Below are 7,779 nucleotides of genomic sequence, written 5' to 3'. Positions count from 1 at the left end.
AGTTTTTGAAGGCCCGTGCTGTTTTCCATAGTGGCTGTTCCAACTTACATTCCCACCCAGCCTCCCAAGTGTAGGAGGGTTACTGTTTCTCCTCACCCTCTCCAGCATGTTATTTGTAGACTTTTTAATGATGGCTGTTCTGACTGGTATGGGTGATATATCACTGTAGATTTGATTTGCATTTCTTTCTTTAATAATTAGTAATGTTGAGCATCTTTTCATTTGCCTCTTGGCCATCTGTATGTCTTCTTTGGAGAAATGTTCTTTTAGGTCTTCTGGCATTTTTTGATTGGGTTGTTTTTGTTGTTGTTAAGTTATATTAGCTATTGGTATATTTTGGAAACTAAGCCATTGTCAGCTGCATCATTTGCAAATATTTTCTCCTGGTTCATAGGTTTTTCATTTTTTTTATGGTTTTCTTTGGTGTACAAAAACTTATAAGTTTGATGAGGTTGCATTTGTTTATTTTTGTTTTTATTTCTATTGGCCTGGGAGACTGACTTAAGAAAACATTGGTGTGATTTATGTCAGAGAATATTTTGCCACTGGTCTCTTCAGGAGTTTTATGGTATCACGTTTTATGTTTAAAAGGGCTTCCCAGGTAGCACAGTGGTAAAGAATCCTCTTGCCAATGCAGGAGATGGAGATGTGCGTTCAATCCCTGGTTCAGGAACATCCGCTGGAGGAGGAAATGGCCATCTACTCCAGTATTCTTGCCTGGAGAATCCCATGGACAGAGAAGCCTGGTGAACTTCAGTCCATGGGGTCACAAAGAGTTGGACATGACTAAGCAACTGAGTATGCATACATATATTCTGAATACAAGTCCATTGTCAAATATATGTTTTCAAATATTTTCTCTCAATCTGTGGCTTGCTTTTTCATGTTCTTAACAGTGACTTTTGAAGAGAAAAAGTTTTTTTGTTTTGATTAGGTCCAATTATTAATATTCTCTCTTAGATATTTTATAGGGTTTTCCAAGTTATTCTTCTAGAATTTTGATACTTTTTTATCTTTCAAGTTTTTATGGCTTTTAACTTTTTGGCATTAAATTATTCGTCACTCTCCCTTATTTTAAAACTATATTTATTTGGTTGTGCCAGGTCTTAGCTCATTGTGGCAAGCGAGATATTTTCAGTTGTGCCACGTGGGAATGTTAGCTGTGGCATGTGGGATCTAATTCCCTGACCAGAGATTGCACCCAGGCCTCCTGCGTTGGGAGTGTGGAGCCTTAGCCACTGGACTGCCAGGATGTCCCAACTTTTGCTCATCAGTTTTTTAATATTTGTGAAATCTGTATGATGTCACCTCTCTCATAGTATTGGTAATCTTTTAATTTTTGTTTTTATACTGCTCAGTTTTGCTAAAGGCTTATCAATTTTATTCATATTTTCACTGGTTTTTCTCTCTTGTTTTTCTGTTTTCTGTTCCTATTTCTACTGCTCTTCTGATCTGTAATTTCCTTCTCATCTGCTTACTCTTGGTTTAATTTGTACATTTTTTTTTTAAGTTTTTCAAGGTAGACACTGAAGTCACCAATTTGAAAACTTTTTTTAAAACACCTAGGCCCTTAGTGCTATAAACTGCTCTTTACTGTTTGTGGCATCTCACAAATTTAGAATGTTGGGTTATTGTTTTCATTCATTCATATTTTCTAATTTACTTGTTGATCCATGAATTAATTATAAATGTGTTATTTAGTTTTCAAAAATTGGGGAATTTTCCCAGTATGTTTCCATCATTGGTTTCCAATTTAATTTCACTTTGTTGAGAGAACCTACTTTTAATGTGAATCCTTTTAAGTTTATTAACTTATTTTATGCACCAAAATATTGTCTGACTTGATAATTGGTCTGTGTGCATTTGAAAAAATGAATATTCTACTATTTGGGGGTATTATTTAAATACCAGTTAAATCAAATTGCTTGCTTCTACATCTTTACTGATTAATCTTCTACATTTTTACTTACATATTCAAGTCTTTTACATTGTCAGTGATTCTATCTTCTCTTGTTGTACTAATTATTCAGAGGGAGGTTTGAAATCTCTCAGCCCCATGAGAGCTCTGGGCACTCTTCCCTCCAACCCCTTTTGGTGGTTCTTTCTTTGGCCTTTGGGAGGTTCCTCATACACATACACTGATCAATATTCAACCAAAAATTTAGCGGGGGGGACCCTCTCCTGAGCTGTAGAACTTTCTTTTTTTCCCTTTTATTTTATTATTTTTAAAATTGAAGTATAATTGATTTACAGTGATTCAGGAATACAGCAAAGTGATATATGCATATATATTTTTTCTTTTTCAGATATTTCCTTTGCAGGTTATTATGAGATATTGAATCCCTATACAGATGATCCTTGTTGTTTATTTTATATATTGTAGTGTGTATCCATTAATCCCCAATTCCCAGTTTACCCCTCTCCCCCTTTCCTCTTTGGTAACCAGGAGTTTGTTTTCTCTGTGAAGCTATTCCTGTTTTGTTGATAAGCCCATTTGTGTCTTTTTTTTTTTTTTAGGTTCCACACATAGGTGATGGACTTGTCTTTGTCTGACGTCACTTAGTATGGCCATCTCTAGTCCCATCTGTGTTGTTGCCCATGGCATCATTTCATTCTTTTTCATGGCTGGACCTCTGAGATCTCTGTTCTCCAGTGCTCTGCCCTTTGAACTCTGGCTACTCTGACTACCAAGACTTTCAGCTCTTTCAACTCAGAACTCAGCCTCGTTTTCTTTTCTTTCGCCCTGTGGGCTAGAAACTCTCCACGCAGTAAGCTGGGGAAATCGTAAACTCTGCCTTATTTCATTCTCACTGTGCATCATTAAGCATGCCTGATGTTTTCAAAACCACTGTTTTATATGCCTTGTCCAATTTTATAACTATTTCAGGCTAGAGGATAAATCCAGTCCCTGTTACTCTGGACTGGAGCAGAAATCCTAACATCAGCTTTTGACTTCATGACTTCTCCCACTCTTTCTCACTCTGACACACTCTCTGCCCAACAGCTATCTTTTCTTTCTTTCTTTTTTTTTAAAAAAACTATCTCTTAAATTTTAAAGTCAGATTATGTCACTTTCCTAGCTTAACAATCTTCAGTAGCTCCCACTGCTCCAGAATAGAGCACAGCTCTGGCTTGAGCACAGCTCACCCAGCACTGCATGGTATGTTTCATGCTTCCCTCTTCAGCTTTACTTACCTCCAACTCCTCCTGTTGCTCTTTGACCTCTAGCTTTAATACTATGATCTCTGGTGCCTCAGGGCCTTTGCATATGTTATTTCTTCTGCCTGAAATTCTCTTCCCATATCTCTCCCATCTCTAGTTAGATAACTCTCACATCCTCCTCAAAGAAGTCCTCCACGACATCTCCAACCAGAATATGTTTTCCTGCCGTCCTTTCCCAGAGCTCTCAGTTCTTTTATTCTACTTCCCTTTTCACTGATTATATTACATCTTTGCATGCTTATTTATTCAGCATTGGACTTCTCTGCTGGACTTTAAGCTCCAGGGGATGGCAGATAGTGTCTGCCTTGTTCTCCACTGCAGCTCCAGGATCTGGCACAGGGCCCCATACAGGGCGATGAGCGAGTGAATAAAGAAGGAAAAGCACAGCGGAGGCTGTCCACAGCCCCTCAGCCTCCCCCGCCTGCCCCCAGCCCTGGTACAGTGAAAGCTTCTGAAGAAAAGTGCCTGAGGTTCTCCATCTGAGGTCTTTCTCCACAGATGTGGTGCAGAAGGAGGTGCTAAGACTCCTAGAAGCAGTTCCTGCAATATGGACAGGAGGTGAAGAATGAAAGCCTCCATTCACACCCCTCTCACACAAGATGACTGGGAGACAGATTCTCCTCAGTCTCCAGAGCTCGCCGGTGGGACCCAGCCACTGATTCCCACAGCGGTGGTGTGATTAATAATTCCCCCATATTACCTTTGTTAACTCCCTGTATCACTTCCCCAACCCTTGGCTAGAGCTTCCTAGTATTGCCTCTCAAACTGCTTTCCCTCAAATTCTTATTTTGGAGGAACCCGACTTAAGAGAATGATACAGCAAAGGTCATGGGGAGTGACAGGTTCCTGCAGGCGGGGATGACCCAAATCACTACGCAGCATCCAGTGCGTTCCCTGGGCTTCAGAAGTCTGATGTTGGGGAAGGAACAAAGGAGGGAGCTCTCTGTGCAAACCCTACGGGCAGGAGTGGGAAACGAGCAGGCTGTATTGGATTTCCTTCCCTGCCCCAGGAATGGAATGACTTTTCTGCTCCAACAAGCTGTCTTTGATTTGTTTCAAGACTTCTCCTCCCTCATCTTCAGGAACAATCTCCCTTCTCTGAGCGTGATGACCCTTCACGTGCCCGTGAGACAGATCACCTGCCCTTCAGGTCACGTTGCTGATGTCAGCCTCAGTACTCTTCCTTCTCTTGCAAAATGTCTCTTTCACAAGCCAGGATCAAGTTCTTGACAGAAGAACAAAGTACGGAACACAGTAAGTTCAAGGGTCTGGCCTCCACTCTCCCACCCCAAAGCAGGCCCAGGACTGGCAGTTTCTCCTGTGAACTAGAGAGTGGGTGATAGCAGTCTGATGAGAGCAGGACAAACAGACATTTTCTTCCAGAATTCTTTAGAATGTCTTTCAGATGATTGTCCCCTTCCAGCTTGGCTATGAATCAGGTAGATTTCGCCAGGCTAGAAGGGTTTTTCCAAAATTAAAGGAAGCAAAGCCAGCAAGCCTTCAGCCTTGTCTTTGATGAATGGAACTTGGCCCAGATGCCTTCTCTGAGGTTATATAGTCTGAAAACACACACTGAAGATCCACCCTGAATGCTGATGCATATCCCAAACAACGTGTTGCACAGGGTATTTGCTGAAGGAAGGGAATTGTTGAAGTCTGATCTTCCCCCTGTAGAAGTAGAGACCCAGAGCCCCCCTGAGCTTCAGTGGGAGACTCCCATCTGTGAGCAGCGCTGTTCCATGTAGCGTCTGGGTGAAACTCATCTTGCCTGTAGCTGGACCTCCGCCGATCAACTACTGTCATCGTCAGCAGATATTCTCTGGCTAGAATTTGTATGTGGTACACCATGGATTGTTTAGGTAGTCTGAAAAATAAAATAGAGTCTCATTGGGTAACTAAGCAAGTGAGCTCACCCGGGGCATCTTTGCAAGGCAGAGCCGTTATCCATGTTTCTGAGGCTTTACCTGTATGTAATGCATTCTTCACTCATACTGCCTCTGGGCAGTGGATCAAAAATTGGTGAAGGCAGATGGAGATACACAGCAGAAACCAAGTCAAGGACGACAGACAACTCTGGAGTCCCATGAAGGGCTGGCTCATCCAGAGGTTGCCCTGGATAGAGTCAGTGATGAGTGAAGTTAGTCATTTTCACCGAAAGACACTCCAGGAGAAGTGAAATGGGCCACAGGAAGAAAAATGAAAGAGGAACACTTCCAGTTTTTAACAAAATATATTTATTTTATTTAGTTTTGGCTGTGCTGGGTCTTCATTGCTGTGCGCAGAATTTCTCAAGTTGCGGGCTCAGGGGTTCCTCTTGAGCTGGGGTGCTCAGGCTTCTCACTGCAGTGGCTTCTCTTGCTGCACAGCATGGGCTCTTGGTACTTGAGCTTCGGTAACTGCAGCACCTGGGCTCGGTGGTTGTGGCTCATGAGCTTAGTTGCTCTGCAGCACATAGAATCTTCCCAGACCAGGAATCGAACCCGTGTCCTTTGCACTGGAAGGCAGATTGATATCCACTTCACTGGTTTGGCTAAGAGATGGACCCCCCTCCCCCCGACCTACTCTCCTGCTCCCTGTCTCTACCCACCTCCTCCTTGGAAAGAGAACTTGCTAAAGTTATGGGTCAGAGCCCGATGTTCCTGAGACATTACACTTAGTGAAAATGCATGTCCCTGAATCCTTTCCTGCTGGAAGAAACAACTTGTGGTGTGTAAGCAGTTGCACATATATGAGAATGCATCTACAGTATAAATTTCTAGCAGGGGTATTTGTGAGTCAAGGTAAGTACATTTAAATTTTTAAATTTTGATAGCTATTTCTGAATTGTCCTCCAAAAAGGCTGCACCTCATGGCAGAGACTGAAAGTAATCTACCCAATATCCATTCACCCTAATTCCCTTAATAATCAAAACATTACATTTTGGGGCCTTCCATGCTGATGGAGTGGCCAGTGAGATGTAAGCAGAAGTTTTGAATGAGACTTCCCGGAAAGTCCTTTTTTGGTTCCTGTCCTTTTTCCTCTTCCTATATGGATCTCTGTTGTGATGGTAGGAGCTGGAGCAGCCTTCTTATGACCTTGAGGATAGGCGATGTGTACTAAGGATGGGAAATCAAGAAGGCCAAATGAGTCTGGGTCCTTGAAAGCCCTGTTAGAGCTTTCAAACAGCTCTGGGCTGTTTCTCAGACTTCAGCAAACAAAGTCTTAATTGTTTTAAACTACACCAGGCTTCCCTTGTAGCTCAGTCAGTAAGAGGTAAAGAATCTGCCTGCAATGCAGGAGACCTGGGTTCGATCCCTGGGTCAGGAAGATCCCCTGGAGAAGGAAATGGCAACCCACTCCAGTATTCTTGCCTGCAGAATCCCATGGACAGAGGAGCCTGGTGGGATACAGTTCATGGGGTCTCAAGAGTCAGCGACTCTTAGCGACTGTATGTATGTATAGGCTGCCCTCTGCTGCTAATAGCCCAATGTAGTCCCTAACTTATTCATATTGATTTATATTCTCATCTGTAGTGTACGATAGTACCTCTTCCCTCATACCACAGATGGTAAGTCATCTGCTAGGTATTACAACCTACCCTATTTTTAGCATTTAATTATATTGAAGCATAATTGACATACAGAGTTATATTAGTTTCATGTCTACAGCATAATGATTCAGTATTTGTATATATTGTGAAATGACCACCACAATAAGTTTAGTTAATATGCATCACTATACATAGTTACAGAATTTTTTTTCTTTTGATGAGAACTTTTAAGATCTACTGTCTTAGCAACTTCCAAATATGCAGTATGATATTATTAACTACGGTCACCATGCTGTACATTACAGCCTCATGACTTATCACTGGAGGTTTGTATCTTTTGACTCCACTCACCCGTTTCAACCGCCTTCCACGCCCCAGGCCCTGGCAGCCATCAGTCTGTTCTCTGTGTCTAGGAACTTACTGGTTTTTTTTTGGGGGGGGGGATGTCCTGGATTCCACATATAAGTGAGGTTATATAGTATTTGTCTTTCTATGTCTGATTTATTTCACTTTGCCGCTGTTCCCTATTTTTAATTCTTTAGTTTACAGCAAAATTATCCTTCAAGTAATTCAGGACATCAGGCAGGAAAAATTGAAGTAAATCACTGGGTTGGAGATCTCAGGAGCAGCCATATTCAAGGTGTGTGTGTGTGTGTGTGTGTGTGTGCGCGCGCGCATGCGCGCGTGCACGCTCAGTCGTGTCTGACTCTTTGTGACCCCATGCACTGTAGCATGCCAGGCTCCTCTGTCCATGGAATTCTCCAGGCAAGAATACTGGAGCGGGTTGCCATTTCCGACTCCAGGGGATCTTCCCGACCTAGGGATCAACACCGTGCCTCTTGGGTCTCCTTCATTGGCAGTGTCATTACCACTGTGGCACCTGGGAAACCTTATTTGGGCGGGAGGGGGGGGGTGCATTCTGAGTGTGTAACTCTTTGCAACCCTATAGATTGTAGCCCACTAGGCTCCTCTGTCCATGGGATTCTCCAGGTAAGAATACTGGAATGGGTTGCTGTGCCCTCCTCCA

The sequence above is a fragment of the Oryx dammah genome, unplaced genomic scaffold (assembly GCF_014754425.2).
Source record: "Oryx dammah isolate SB20612 unplaced genomic scaffold, SCBI_Odam_1.1 HiC_scaffold_9, whole genome shotgun sequence".
Lineage (NCBI taxonomy): Eukaryota > Metazoa > Chordata > Mammalia > Artiodactyla > Bovidae > Oryx > Oryx dammah.
Note: the sequence above shows the minus strand (reverse complement) of the source record.